The sequence below is a fragment of the Schistocerca nitens genome, chromosome 6 (assembly GCF_023898315.1).
Source record: "Schistocerca nitens isolate TAMUIC-IGC-003100 chromosome 6, iqSchNite1.1, whole genome shotgun sequence".
In the NCBI taxonomy this organism is placed as follows: Eukaryota; Metazoa; Arthropoda; class Insecta; order Orthoptera; family Acrididae; genus Schistocerca; species Schistocerca nitens.
Genome location: NC_064619.1, coordinates 13,815,902 through 13,832,198, shown reverse-complemented (window position 1 = coordinate 13,832,198; position 16,297 = coordinate 13,815,902). Strand labels below are relative to the sequence as shown.

At 43.6% G+C, this 16,297-nt stretch overlaps 1 non-coding gene across 1 annotated transcript; it reads right to left on the bottom strand.

Annotated features, from left to right (window-relative positions):
• Positions 1-271: 271 nt before the first annotated feature.
• Positions 272-345, bottom strand: Trnap-ugg (transfer RNA proline (anticodon UGG)). The gene has a single exon. It is a non-coding gene; the product is annotated as a tRNA-Pro (tRNA).
• Between the last annotated feature and the right edge of the window lie 15,952 nt (positions 346-16,297).

Here is a 16,297-nt window from a genome sequence, read left to right as displayed (position 1 = left end):
CGCCCGTTACACTCTTACGCATCTTGCGCGAAATCTGAATATACATCATATTTCAGTATGTAGAATAGCGCTTACCAGTTTTGGTTTACGTCGTACAACTCCTTAGTGTTGCGATTTTTTTTTTTTTCCATCAGTGAATTTTTTGGTATTCAAGTGAGAAATTTTTTTTCTTGTGGATAATGTTAAATAAGTTTATGAAGTTACAATGAAATGAATACCCCTAGCTGCATACAGGCGTTGAAATAAGTCAACGTGGACAGTTGAAAATGTGTGCCCCGACCGGGACACGAACCCGGGATCTCCTGCTTCCAAAGCAGACACTCTATCCAGCTGAGCTACCGAGGATAGGAAGGCTAACTTACATGGCAGACGATCTATCCGTTTGAGCCACCGAGGACGAAGAGGATAGTGTGACTGCAGGGACTTATCTCTGGCACGCCTCCCGTGAGACCGAAATTCCCAACTCATTGCTCCACACTATATTCATAGTGTCCCTGCCCATTATATTCATGACTTGCGGCTTTTCGCCGATTCCCGTAAGAGTTCGGGCACTGTTTGTGCATCTGCACAGAAGAAGCTGGGTCAAATGGCCGGTGAGCCTTAACTATGTATATACATTACTGGACATTAAAGTTGCTACATCACGAAGATGACGTGCTACAGACGCGAAATTTATCCAAGAGGAAGAAGACGCTGTGATATGCAAATGATAGCTTTTCAGAGCATTCACGGTGGCGACACCTACAACGTGCTGACGTGAGGAAAGTTTCCAACCGATTTCTCATACACAAACAGCAGCTGACCGGCGTTGCCTGGTCAAACGTAGTTGTGATGCCTCGTGTAAGGAGGAGAAATGCGTACCATCACGTTTCCGACTTTGATAAAGGTCGGATTGTAGCCTACTGTGATTGCGGTTAATCGTATCGCGACATTGCTGCTCGCGGTGGTCGAGATCCAATGACTGTTAGCAGAATATGGAATCGGTGGGTTCAGGAGGGTAATACAGAACGCCGTGCTGGATCACAACGGGGTGCCATTGGTTACACGTCTCGGTCACCTCTTGTTCGCATTGACGGCACTTTGAACAGTGGACGTTACATTTCAGATGTGTTACAACCCGTGGCTCTACCCTTCATTCGATCGCTGCGAAACCCTACATTTCAGCAGGGTAATGCACGACCGCATGTTGCAGGTCCTGTACGGGCGTTTCTGGATACAGAAAATGTTGAACTGCTGCCCTGGCCAGCACATTCTCCAGATCTCTCACCAATTGGAAACGTCTGGTCAATGGTGGCCGAGCAACTGGCCCGTCACAATACGCCAGTCACTACTCTTGATGAACCGTGGTATAGTGTTGAAGCTGCATGGTCAGCTGTACCTGTACACGCCATCCAATCTCTGTTTGACTTATTGTCCATGCGCATGAAGGCCGTTATTACGGCCAGAGGTGGTTGTTCTGGGTACTGATTTCTGAGGATCTACGCACCCAAATTGCGTGAAAATGTAATCACATGTGAGTTCTAGTATAATATATTTGACCAATGAATACCCGTTTATCATCTGCATTTCTTCTTGGTGTAACAATTTTAATCAGCAGTAGTGTATATAGGAAGATGGTATATGTTCTTTCGGACGTGTCCGAAAGAACAGATACCATCTTCATATATATATAAAGTAGATGACGTTACTGGTGTGTATAGTGTCTCCTTGTGGCTAAAAGTTTGATATGAATTACATACCTTTCGTAGCACACAATGTTTTTATAAGAAAGCCTTCTGGCTTGTGAATAGATCCTGTGCTAGTCGGTTAATGAAAAAATGTACTCTTGTTTTTTTTATTCCGGGCAACTCATCTACTGGTCTTTCAGTTCTTAATCTGATCCACTCAGCATTGCATGATTTAATGGTAGGACGCTGCCATACCTTTGTTTTTCTTTCGTATATTGACCTTACAATGGCTGTTCCAAATTCGATCCATTGAGATAAACTGATTTACCAAGTCGCCAGCCGGCCGGTGTGGCCGTGCGGTTCTAGGCGCTTCAGTCTGGAACCGCGTGACCGCTACGGTCGCAGGTTCGAATTCTTCCTCGGGCATGGCTGTGTGTGATGTCCTTAGGTTAGTTAGGTTTAAGTAGTTCTAAGTTCTAGGGGACTGATGACCACATATGTTAAGTCCCATAGTGCTCAGAGCCATTTGAACCAAGTCGCCTGCGGTGTGACATAAGTATTGTGTCTTCGGAAAAGCTTATAGTTTTTAACTTTGTATTATTTTGTGTCTTGTATTTGTTTTTACGTTAGTACAATTGAGTTTCGCAAAGACCCCTGGCGTGTTTCTTTGCCCAAGACACTCTCTAAGAATGGAGTATACGACGGGCGAGGAAGAAATGAAATCGAAACCATACGTAAAAGGGTAGCCAATTCCACACTCGAGACCGAAGCACACGGCCGAAGCTGAACCCGTCAGGAAGCTGGGCAGTCGGCGGACGCTAACTCCCCGCTGAGACGGCCACAGAGCGGGCGAGCGCCGCCGGAGAGACAAGGTGGAGCCAGTAGGTGTCCGTGTCGCCGAAGCGTCAACTGGCTACTGCCGCGGCAGCCGCAACAACGCGGCGCTGCCGGGCTGCGGGTAGGCGCAGACAAGACGGCCATTGTATGGAAATGGCGCGCGTCTTGTCGGCGGACGGCTCGCAGCGGCGGGAAAACAAGCCTGCCCTCTGCAGAACTCACCGGCACCGGCAGACCTGCCCACGCGGACCAGCCGCCACGGCAGAGATGAAAGCGGCCGGCCGCCGGATCAGCCTGCACGCGTCGTAGCCTCATCTGTGGACCACAGACCACGGTCCTGGCTGCAAGCGATATCCGCACGTGTCTTAAGGCTTCACTCATGTCATTAATGAAGCGGAACGATTCGCTACGAGCTATAATGCAAGCACGAAAGAAACAACACAGAAATACAGGTTGGTTCAAAAACGTTCATCTGAGTTCTCAACACTGTACAGGGTATCTCAGTTCTTTTGGGTCAAACTGAAACAGGTTCTCAACAGTATAGGGAACCAGCGGTCAGACCTGCATATACAGGGTAGGCCATTGATCGTGACCGTGCCAAATATCTCACGAAATAAGCATCAAACGAAAAAACTACAAAGAACTTGATGGGGGAAACTAGATGGCGCTATGGTTGTCCCGCTGGATGGCGCTGCCATACGTCAAATGGATATCAACTGCGTTTTTTTTTTAATTGGACCTCCATATTAATTACATATTCGTGTCGTACGTAAAGAAATATGAATGTTTTAGCTGGACCACTTTTTTCGCTTTGTGATAGATGGCGCTGTAATAGTCACAAACATATCGCTCACAATTTTAGACGAACAGTTGGTAACAGGTAGGCTTTTAAATTAAAATACACAACGTAGGTACGTTTGAACATTTTATTTCGGTTGCTCCAATGTGATATATGTACCTTTGTGAACTTATCATTTCTAAGAATGCAACCTGTTACAAATGCTTCAAATGGCTCTCAGCACTATGGGACTAAACTTCTGAGGTCATCAGTCCCCTAGAACTTAGAACTACTTAATCCTAACTAAACTAAAGACATCACACACATCTATGCCCGAGACAGGATTCGAACCTCCGACCGTAGCGGTCGCGCGGTTCCACACTGTAGCGCCTAGAACCGCTCGGCCACAACGGTCGGCCAACATGCTGTTACAGCGTGATCACCTGTAAATACCACATTAATGCAATAAATGCTCAAAATGAGATGTCCGTCAACCTCAATGCATTTGGCAATACGTGTAACGACATTCCTCTCAACAGCCAGTAGTTCGCCTCCCGTAATGTTCGCACATGCATTGGCAATGCGTTGACACATGTTGTCAGGCGTTGTCGGTGCATCACGATAGCAAATATCCTTCAACTTTCCCCACAGGAAGAAATCCGGGGACGAAAGTTCCGGTGAACGTGCGGGCCATGGTATGGTGCTTCGACGACCAATCCACCTGTCATGAAATATGCTATTTAATAGCGCTTCGACCGCACGCGATCTATGTGTCGGACATCCATCATGTTGGAAGTACATCGCCATTCTATCACGCAGTGAAACATCTTGTAGTAACATCGTTAGAACACTACTTAGGAAATCAACATACATTGCACCATTTAGATTGCTATCGATAAAATGGGTGGGGGGGGGGCAATTATCCTTCCTCCCCTAATGCCGCACCATACATTAACCCGCCAAGGTCTCTGATGTTCCACTTGTCGCAGTCATCGTGGATTTTCCGTTGCCCAATAGCGCATATTATGCCAGTTTACGTTACCGCTGTTGGTGAATGACGCTTCGTCGCGAAATAGAACGCCTTCAAAAAATCTGTCATCGTCCCGTAATTTCTCTTGTGCCCAATGGCAGAACTGTACACGACGTTCAAAGTTGTCGCCATGCAGTTCCTGGTGCATAACAATAGAAATGGTACGGGTGCAATCGATGGGATGTAGCATTCTCAACACCGACGTTTTTGAGATTCCCGATTCTCGTGCAATTTGTCTGCTACTGATGTGCGGATTAGCCGCGACAGCAGCTGAAACACCTAATTGGGCATTGTCATTTGTTGTAGATCGTGGTTGACGTTTCACATGTGGCTGAATACTTCCTGTTTCCTTAAATAACGTAACTATCCATCGAACGGTCCGGACACTTGGATGATGTCGTCCAGGATACCAAGCAGCATACATAGCACACGCCCGTTTGGCATTTTGATCACAATAGCCATACGTCAACACGATATCGACCTATTCCGCAATTGGTAAACGGTCAATTTTAACACTGGTAATGTATCACGAAGCAAATACCGAACGGTATTAGATGATGGAATGATGGCTGAGTATGACTCTTATTATTCCGGCATCTTCTGTATGAGCAACCACTTTAAATGTGATCTGTTTACGTTCATCGTCTTAGAAACCATGAAGAAAGGAATAGGCGATTAAAAAAAGTAATGGCATCTTACTTGGCTGTAGAACAATTATTATGATTGATCTCTCCAGCTATACACCTAATACACTACATTTTAATTGACGGTGGCCCACCAGTGTGACATTGCGCATTCGAGTCATATTGCTTAAAGCAGTGGGGCATACATTGAAATACGTCGGGTGGCAAATGAAATAGATGTCACATAGTAATGGTACAAGTTGTGTAGGGAACATGTAGTAATCAGTTTGACATAATACCCGAGAGCGCATTACACACATTTCTCGATTTCATTCACGCAAACATGCTGTAAGCAGTAACATTCTCTTTTGCCTGCAGATCCTTAGTCCTAAAGGCTAATCGTCGTAACATATTGAGGAAGTAAGAGCTCTAGAATATTTTTTCGAATTTGTGGATACAGCTCTGTTCTTAAACAAGCAGAGTTGCGCAGTCACTATCCCCTTTTAATAGCGATAACTAAAGCATGACCATACTTTCCGCAATACACTCACTACCGCACCTCAGAATTACGGCATTACCTTATTCACAGACATCCTGCACACACTTGAAGTTTGTAAGTAGGCTGTTTATGTTTTCTTATTGACAACGTTACGTAGCGCTCTGTATGAAAATCGCCGGCCGAAGTGGCCGCGCGGTTCTGGCGCTGCAGTCTGGAACCGCGAGACCGCTACGGTCGCAGGTTCGAATCCTGCCTCGGGCACGGATGTGTGTGATGTCCTTAGGCTAGTTAGGTTTAACTAGTTCTAAGTTCTAGGGGACTAATGACCTCAGCAGTTGAGTCCCATAGTGCTCAGAGCCATTTGAACCATTTTTTTTTTTAATGAAAATCACTGGCTGTGCTGTGTGCAGTCTGTGGCTAGTTTGCATTGTTGTCTGCCATTGTAGTGTTGGGCAGCGGCAGCTGGATGTTAACAGCGCGTAGCGTTGCGCAGTTGGAGGTGAGCCGCCAGTAGTGGTGGATGTGGGGAGAGAGATGGCGGAGTTTTGAAATTTGTAAGACTGGATGTCAATTATGACTATTAAGGTAAATACATTGTTTGTTCTCTATTAAAATCTTTCATTTGCTAACTATTCCTATGAGTAGTTAGTGCCTTCCGTAGTTTGAATCTTTTATTTAGCTGGCAGTAGTGGCGCTCGCTGTATTGCAGTAGTTCGAGTAACGAAGATTTTTGGTGAGGTGAGTGATTTGTGAAAGGTATAGGTTAATGTTAGTCAGGGTCATTCTTTTGTAGGGGTTTTTGAAAGTCAGATTGCGTTGCGCTAAAAATATTGTGTGTCAGTTTAAGCACAGTCTTGTATAATTTTTCTAAGGGGACGTTTCAAGTTGAATAACTGAAAACGATGGATTCATAGTGGTTACTCAGTTACATAAAGGCAGTGCGCTGAAACAGAGAAACTAGAGTCTATTGCACACTTGAAATAAAGCATTCTTTGCATTCAGGCCTATAGCAGGTTTCTACATAATATATTTCTTTTTGAAAATTCCAGCCTCGCACAGACATGCTACAGGTCTTTATCAATAAGGCACTGTTTCTCGAACATGTAACAAACAATATCTTTGCAAGACACTCTAATAGGCTCCTTTTTTTTCGTCACGAATTCAATTTTGCCGGCTGAAACAACAGATTTGTCTTGCGGTGATCCTCCTCCTACTCCAAACTGTTAGACAGGTACGGTGCTTAGCAACAGGAACTTAAAAATTTGCTTAGACTACAAGAGTTTTGCGGTTTCTCCATCCATCTGCTCGGCTCTGGGTGCTGGTCGCTATGCATGGAACGTACTGACACAAACCACGACTTGGCGATCTGAATATACGAGGGCAGTTCAATAAGTAATGCAACACATTTTTTTTCTCGGCCAATTTTGGTTGAAAAAATCCGGAAATTTCTTGTGGAATATTTTCAAACATTCCCGCTTCGTCTCGTATAGTTTCATTGACTTCCGACAGGTGGCAGCGCTGTACGGAGCTGTTAAAATGGCGTCTGTAACGGATGTGCGTTGCAAACAACGGGCAGTGATCGAGTTTCTTTTGGCGGAAAACCAGGCCATCTCAGATATTCATAGGCGCTTGCAGAATGTCTACGGTGATCTGGCAGTGGACAAAAGCACGGTGAGTCGTTGGGCAAAGCGTGTGTCATCATCGCCGCAAGGTCAAGCAAGACTGTCTGATATCCCGCGTGCGGGCCGGCCGTGCACAGCTGTGACTCCTGCAATGGCGGAGCATGCGAACACACTCGTTCGAGATGATCGACGGATCACCATCAAACAACTCAGTGCTCAACTTGACATCTCTGTTGGTAGTGCTGTCACAATTGTTCACCAGTTGGGATATTCAAAGGTTTGTTCCCGCTGGGTCCCTCGTTGTCTAACCGAACACCATAAAGAGCAAAGGAGAACCATCTGTGCGGAATTGCTTGCTCGTCATGTGGCTGAGGGTGACAATTTCTTGTCAAAGATTGTTACAGGCGATGAAACATGGGTTCATCACTTCGAACCTGAAACAAAACGGCAATCAATGGGGTGGCGCCACACCCACTCCCCTACCAAGAAAAAGTTTAAAGCCATACCCTCAGCCGGTAAAGTCATGGTTACAGTCTTCTGGGACGCTGAAGGGGTTATTCTGTTCGATGTCCTTCCCCATGGTCAAACGATCAACTCTGAAGTGTATTGTGCTACTCTTCAGAAATTGAAGAAACGACTTCAGCGTGTTCGTAGGCACAAAAATCAGAACGAACTTCTCCTTCTTCATGACAACGCAAGACCTGACACAAGTCTTCGCACCCGAGAGGAGCTCACAAAACTTCAGTGGACTGTTCTTCCTCATGCACCCTACAGCCCCGATCTCGCACCGTCGGATTTCCATATGTTTGGCCCAATGAAGGACGCAGTCCGTGGGAGGCACTACGCGGATGATGAAGAAGTTATTGATGCAGTACGACGTTGGCTCCGACATCGACCAGTGGAATGGTACCGTGCAGGCATACAGGCCCTCATTTCAAGGTGGCGTAAGGCCGTAGCATTGAATGGAGATTATGTTGAAAAATAGTGTTGTGTAGCTAAAAGATTGGGGAATAACCTGGTGTATTTCAATGCTGAATAAAACAACCCCTGTTTCAGAAAAAAAAATGTGTTGCATTACTTATTGAACTGCCCTCGTATAAAAGACACCACTGTGTGTTGGCTTGATTTACAAGTGCCTAAAATACGGCAAGGTTTCGTGGAAGTGGCAAAACCGATAAACCGAAAAGACGTTAGGACTTTTTAAAATTTTAATTACATCTTTTTTTGCAGTGTGAGAACGGAACCTAGCTGGCGCGAGTGCGGACGTATCATAATTTATTTATATCATAATTCATTTATATACCTATAACTGATAGTCAAAAGTGTTAAGCTGCTGATTGAACGTAAAGGTACTGCAGCTTATGTTCCGACAAATCACCAGACGTTTGTGGGAAGGAATCAAACTGCTATTCACGTAAAAAAGAAAATTACATATTTTTAGTCGTAAGAGAAGGATACATTTGACGTGGTGAATTGTAATTTCAACGCATTGAGGAATATATCTGAAGGTAAAGGGCGATAGATTCATTTTGTATACAGGTGCACAATGTAGCAATGCAAGGGCTCATCTGGATCTGCTGTAGTGTAGAAATAGGACGGGCAATACGGCTGTAAAAAAAAACGTCACCTGATCGGCATCCCTAAGCGTATCCTCGCGTTTTCCTTGTCACATTATTGACAATGATGTTGCTTACAGTACACCAACCCGTACTGGTGATATCTTTCCAATCCTGTAGACCGCGGGGCAAACTAATACCCAGTTTGCTTCGAGTTGCCTCCAGGACCGCGTGTGTCGCGTGTATACTCTGCAGAAATTTGAGAAGATTCAATATGATGAGTGGTGACGCTGGGAGTATTGATAGCGTTCGATCTCCTACCATCCAGATCCTGCAGGGGCTGGCGCTAGTCCACGACCGGCTGGCCTATGTCTCGCTGACATGCACTTCTGTGGCTGCAGTCATGGACCGTGTTTACGGCAGCAGTTTCCTCCATCGGCGCTGCACTGCAGCACGGTGAGTACGTGGGATGTATTTGACGATTTGTAGACCATTTTTTGCAGGGTTAATTGTCAGTGCAATATGGTCATCTGTATAAAATAGTTTTTTGCCACTGAAAGTCTTGTCTGCAGAAAAAAAAGGCAGACAGTGCTTCCACCTTGGCAGCAGCAACAGTTTGACGGGTAAATTCAGTAAGAGACGGGCTTTACCATTACGATCATCAGGAGGATTGCATTCGGAGTTATTCTGGCCCTGTAAACAAGTCCTGTTAGGACAAGAACTTCAATGCGGACAAGGTGAGACATCACGGAAGCTCCTATAAAAGCGACCATTAACTATTTGTGCGACACTTAACAATTTCCGAGAGGTCGACTTGGCTCTTATTTACATAGCCATGTGACATCAGTATAACATTGAGAACCTTTTAGATTTTCCTGCACGGGTGAGCTGCTATGCCGATATCTCCGGCTTGACGCTGGACTTTCAGGTAAACGTCAGTTACAGTAAACAAGTGTGCTTCTGGAGACGTTTCTCATGTCCCGTTAGGATTGCTAGGAACAATGTACCCTGCGCTACTCTGGGGAGCATTAAAACAGATTTCTATAGTGGACCTGTGACAATATCTACAAGTAGAGAGGTATCGCGCCAGCAACAGTAAACACGCGTGTGCAGCCCAGAGGGTCACTTGGCTCTTATTTACATAGACATGTGACGTCAGTATAACACTCAAAGAACTCTAACTTTACACCTAAAAATAGACGCTGCTTTCACCTGCTAAGGGCAATGGCTCGCGCCCCTGCGCTCACCAGGCCGGCAGAGGCTCATGGCCGTGATGGCATGTGCGTGCACTGGAGACTCTGATATGTTGCGGTTGACTATAGTTCGAAACCGTTTTCTACATGCACTGAGTGTTTGTGCACTACATTATTTTCGGCTTTTTAAGCGTTGTGAGAGTGTTTTCAGAGCCTTTTACATGCATTATTTTTTGACAGTTTACAAGTTGTCTGCATGTCTGTTGCATTAATTTGAGGCTGTAGGCTCTGCTATGCATTGTTTCAGTAATTTACGAGTAGTTTTCAGGTCTGTACGCTATGTAGCGTAACCCCAATCACACCAGGGTGAATGTTTTGTATCAGTGTAATAAATGAACTATGTGAAATCCATCCCTAACTAAATTGTTCCAAAACAGATAAAGTACACTCCTTCCTCTCTCCAGCAGCCCAACACAGGCTGAGTCCTTTTCCCACCATTCGCCCCCCCCCCTCCGACAGCCATCTTGGATTACGTCACGGGACGACAGTGCCCCCTGGTGGTCATACTGTGCACGAGGTCAGTTGGACTCCAGACCTCATGTTGAACACACCGGATGGAGCTCCAATCGAATTCACTCCAAATGGCCGATAAACTGAGGTTTTCTCCCGCCAATTTCCAGGAGTGAGATTGTAAGAGGAGGGGGTTTACCAGAGGGGAGAGGTCAATTAATTGATCAGTTCAGTCATGTAGTCAATCAAACTGGTTGGATTGAGAGGGGCTAATCCAATAACAGACCTAAAAGTGTACCTGTAGCAGCGAGGGGGGAGGTTTCCTGAGGGATGGGGGGAGGGAGGGGGAGGGGGTGGGAGAATAATAGGTTAAGGACATATCAATCAAAAGGAGGATCCTTTAAGCAACACAATAGGTTAAGGACCTGTCAATCAAAGGAGAACAATAGCTCAATGACATATGAATCGAAGGAGGATAATAGGTTTGCCCCTGATGTAGGCAACCCACACTAACAAACTGCACCACAACATACTTTGTCCCACTACTGTAGTTATCTTACTCCCATTTTCCCATCCTTGCTTGTTGTGACGTAAATACTGCCTACTGCCCTTGCAATATCACGCACACAAAGAAGAATCATAGGGGGCAGAGCATTTTTAACTTCTCGCATCACAATCAATAACTTTCCAGCCAATTTACTGTCTACATTAACAGTGAGAATAATTCTACATTGATGTCAGTTGATCTTGACAAAATTCTCTTGGTACCTCTGATTTACAGAATTCCTTCTATATGCATTTCCTCTTCAAATCCCCATTGGTCGGAGTTGAAAACAAATTGCTTACGAAACGATGGGACAGGTTTTTTTATCTCGTGTACAAATTTTTGTGTCGATTCAGCAGTTTGCTGTGCATCATCAAGTTGCTGGTTAGTTTGAAATTTCGTTACCTTACTTATTCCAATTCTGTAGCACTGTTTGAAGTTATGCAACCATCCACTGCTTTCCTTGAAATGACTGCAAGCTATGACGTGCGCAATTTGATGTGCATAGCGTAGTAGGCCGCTATCACGCACATCTTGAAAATTGTATAGAGCATCCTCGAAACGCGCAAACACCAGTTCTTGTAACAAGTCCTCCTTGCCCTCCCTTGAATGTCCGTAGTATTTCTTATGGACTACGCAGTCATAGTGTTGGGACCTAATTCGAAATCTGTTCATAATCGCTTTTTTACTATGCTATGGGTAATCTTCCAACTATTGCCCTTAACTGCCTTTCACTAGAGATGCTATTTGTGGCTCCCTGTCCGACAAAGATGATGAAGTACATGGCTCGACACCTGTTTCAATATCGCTTTCACTTGTTAAACATGCATCATTGTCATGCTACTCCTCATGTATATTGTCTGCACAGTCGAGGGTATGGGACATCGTACATTCCACCGACTTATCTTGCAGAAACGCTAATATTTCATCTGCCACTTCTTTCTCAGTCTTCGAAATTTCTTGGGTTCCTTTCTGATGAAATGTCAACTTCGCTACGTTTGTTCCACATATAATGCCGAGTTTGCTTCGTTTATCGTTGCGGTTACTCTGTTTTTTATCAACACCACTATCAACGCAGCGCTGTTGCGAGTTATTCGTCGAGTAAGCAGTTCAACTACGCTCCATAGCCTTAAGCTGAGTTCAGCATTAGATATCTCCAGTCCCGCCCTCTGTTGCCATTAGCAGCCAATATTGGTTACATGGTAGAGGACACGTGGAGAGTCGCATATTATAAATGTCATTGACCTTTTGTGACCTCACAGTCAAGGGGTTCCTTGTCAGTGTTCAAGTGGTATGGGATAGAGCAGCAGGAGATAACGTGGATGGTATCAGGTAAGATAGAAATGGGATCAGGTGCCAGTACTAATCATGATGAGGAAAAGAATAGGATGATATGTTACAAACATTATTACAGACGATTCATAGGGCCGCAGTGGAAGTGCAAGATTTTGAAACAAAAATCGGTATGTTGACTATGAAATCAGTGATGTTGAATCCAAAATTTATGAGGTCAATGATGAAGTGAAATGTGGAACGGAAGCCCAAGAAAAATCTCTGAAGGAATTAACAGAGCAACAGATAGGGCTCAAAAATAAGTGGGTAAGCTTAAATCGGAGATAAAGGAAGAGGGTGGAGGTACAATAAAAACTGAAGGAATTTAAAGAGGAGTTAGTAGAATTTAAAATGAAATGAGAGAAATAATTATAGTAGCTATAGAGAATATCGACAGCACACAAACAAAGTGAGAACTGAGGGTCGATACACGAAAGCAAGATTTGGCTTAAGTAGTTCTGACGACACAACGATAAGGATACGAGGTATACTGGAAAACGGGCCTTTGAGCGTAGGTAACACTTAATGTGTCCTATACGACTTTCCCAATGGCATGTACAGCATCCGTAGGGGTCGTGACGCATTGATATTGCAGATACAGGTCATAAACAGCCTCCCCATAGTGCGGATGACGGCATCCGGCATGACTTGCGTCTCAAGCATCCTCCTTTGTAGGATGCGCACGATGTGGAAGTTAGTAATGGACTGTTACTGATCGTGTTCTGTGCATTTTCAGCCGCGCGGGATTAGCCGAGCGGTCTGGGGCGCTGCACTCATGGACTGTGCGGCTGGTCCCGGCGGAGGTTCGAGTCCTCCCTTCGGCATGGGTGTGTGTGTTTGTCCTTAGGATAATTTAGGTTAAGTAGTGTGTAAGCTTAGGGACTGATGACCTTAGCAGTTTAGTCCCATAAGATTTCACACACATTTGAATTTTGCATTTTCAGTCGTATATTACGGGAATGTGTCTGATCACTGTTCACATTTGATTTCATCTTGTTGACACTATTGTTCTGCCAACCTTAAGTGATAATTCAAGACAATCACGAAAAGATGCGCAGAAGCTGCAATATTCCTAAGAAGCACATGCAGTTGTGGACGTGCTCCTAACGTTTCACCGTAAACGTATTGCCTCTTGCCAGCGCACTAGCAGTGTCTTTTAGCGTGCCGGATCATCAAACAGCGGAAATTATTATTTATTTCTGTATTTATTTCACCGGGCAAGATTATGGAACCAAGCCCTCTCTTATATCGAACCAGACTTCCCCAGTGAGTAGACATTACAATTTGTATGGTACATGAGCAATATATAATTATAGTGATAGTAAAGATCACTATAATCGTTTTAACCCTGTGACGCAAAGTTTTCATTGCAGTGAACAGCTTTTGAGGGTCACTTCTCTATCATTATCGATCACGCATGAGGCTGCAAATGCATGAGGGAATGCACACAGCAGTGAACTGTGAGCATTTCTAGCCTAAAGACAGATTGAAAACGCCAAAGAAGCAATTATTAAAGGCAGTCCACTGTGGTAAACACTATGCGTCACAGGGTTGATAATAATAATAATAATAATAATAATAAAGGTAATACGTATAGTAATCAATGACGGAGTTTAAAAACTGCGGTCTTATTAACATCAAGAATTTTCCACATTACGATCTTCGCCAATGTGAGCAGTTGCATGCAAAATAAATGTATGACAACAGTACAGAATAAATCAGTGTGGAGAAGTTGACTGATCAGGGGAAGAGTGAGAAGTAAAAGGGTAAAATTAACAGATGATTTGGAAAGAAGAAAACAGAAACAGAAAGAGATGAGAAAAGCACACAGCTAGTTTACAATATGACAAAGACACTGCCTCCCCGTTCGACACAAACAAATCAAGTGGGATATGCCGAGAGGGAATCTACACCTATGTTAAAAGATGAAGCATTAACCTTACTTGAATGCAGAATGGTTTCGGATAAAACGCAGGTTCCACAGTCATATGGCCGAAATGTAGAAGGAGGTTGAGAAAGATGTAGTGTTGTGCAAATGTACAACCAAAATGCTGGACGTATCAGATGTGGGGTTGCAGTTGTGGAATAATGATAGGTGTCTGATATATGAGGACAGGTGCTAAGGACATCAGTGACTAAGAAAGCGATGAAGTAAATAGGGCGTGTCAGAACCAAGCCACTTATCCTGTAGCATCCAACATAATTTGCAAGAACGCACTGATATGATAAAACAACCAAATCTTGCACAAATATCGTTTATGGTTATCTCGAGTAGTCTTGAATTTCCATTGTTCGTTCTGTGTTGAATTATAGCCCATTAGTAAAGATTTGGCGGGGCTGAAGACTGGACTAACTTTTGTTTAACTGGAAGCGAAAAAAAAAATCTCTAAGATTTTTGCTTGCATGTAGGCAAATTTTTCTGTCTGCTGTAACAGATTCTTCTTCACAATTTAGATGCTCAACCAAGATTATGCCAAGGTCCTCTACTGCTTTTTGAAACGATAGTGGTATACCATTGAGAAATACTGGAGAAACTATTGCACGAAAATTTCCGTTGATCAAGTTCCAGTGAAATGTTGTTGTTGTTGTGGTCTTCAGTCCTGAGACTGGTTTCATGCAGCTCTCCATGCTACTCTATCCTGTGCAAGCTTTTTCATCTCCCAGTACCTACTGCAACCTACATCCTTCTGAATCTGCTTAGTGTATTCGTCTCTTGGTCTCCCTCTACGATTTTTACCCTCCACGCTGCCCTCCAGTACTAAATTGGTGATCCCTTGATGCCTCAAAACATGTCCTACCAACCGGTCCCTTCTTCTTGTCAAGTTGTGCCACAAACTTCTCTTCTCCCCAATCCTATTCAATACTTCCTCATTAGTTATGTGATCTACCCATCTAATCTTCAGCATTCTTCTGTAGCACCACATTTCGAAAGCTTCTATTCTCTTCTTGTCCAAACTATTTATCGTCCATGTTTCACTTCCATACATGGCTACACTCCATACAAATACTTCAGAAATGACTTCCTGACACTTAAATCTATACTCGATGTTAAGGGGCTCCGGAAAGGCTCAAAATCATGAAAAGTTCAATTTTTACTTTTTGGCGTTTTCTGAATCTGCAGACTATTACCTTTTAATAGATATATAATTTATTCAATTCCGAAGACTACAACTATTTTTAAATTTTTTTTGAAATGTGTTCTACATGGGCGTGACCCACTGTGGCGCTGTTAAACTGCTGTCAAATGGTGTTATTATTAACGTCCGTGTTCATCAGGTACATTTTAGTGATGTGAGATAAAGTATGTGTTGTGGCTAACCTGTGATGGTTCAATATATATCGCTGGTGTGATTGTCGATTGTTTCATGTTTATTTACTCTGTCATTATCTCGAAAATATTCGTAATTAATTCTGTTTCTTGAGTCTCTGTTTTGTTGAAGTATAATAATGAGTAAAAGTAAAGTTATTAGAAATCCTCTGAAGGCTTTTAAGAAAAGGAGAAATGTCGGAAAGCCAAAGGTATGTGTTATTACTGTAAACAATAAAGACGATAACCAAGTGAGTGAACCTAACCTCTCAAGTACACCTGCCCATAGCAGTCAAAGTGGGAAAGAAAATACTTCACAGAAGAAGCTTGGTTCAATGAATGAAAACTATGAATGTTTTATGGGCGAATCGGATGTGAATGAAATATTTGATATGTCGGTTCTCAAAGGAATTTTTTCAAACTGTGTAAGATGTATTCATTGTAGTGAAGTTGATCTGGAACTCTCCATAATAAAGCACGTAGGACTTGCTAGTGAAATACAACTGAAATGTGATAAGTGTTCATACATGACCACCTTTTGGAACAGTGTTGCAGTAACTGCAACTGAAGAAGATGGTAGCAAAATCTACGAACACAACATTAGATTTGTTTATTCCTTGCGTTCAGTTGGTAAGGGTGCTACTGCAGGTGCAATTTTCTGTGGCATCATGAATCTTCCAAATCCCACAACCAAGTTTACGACCTATAACAAATTAATAGGGTCTAAAGTAGAAGATGTCTGTATAGAATCTATGAAGAACGCTGTGGAAGAGGCAGTAATGGAAAATAATGGTAACAG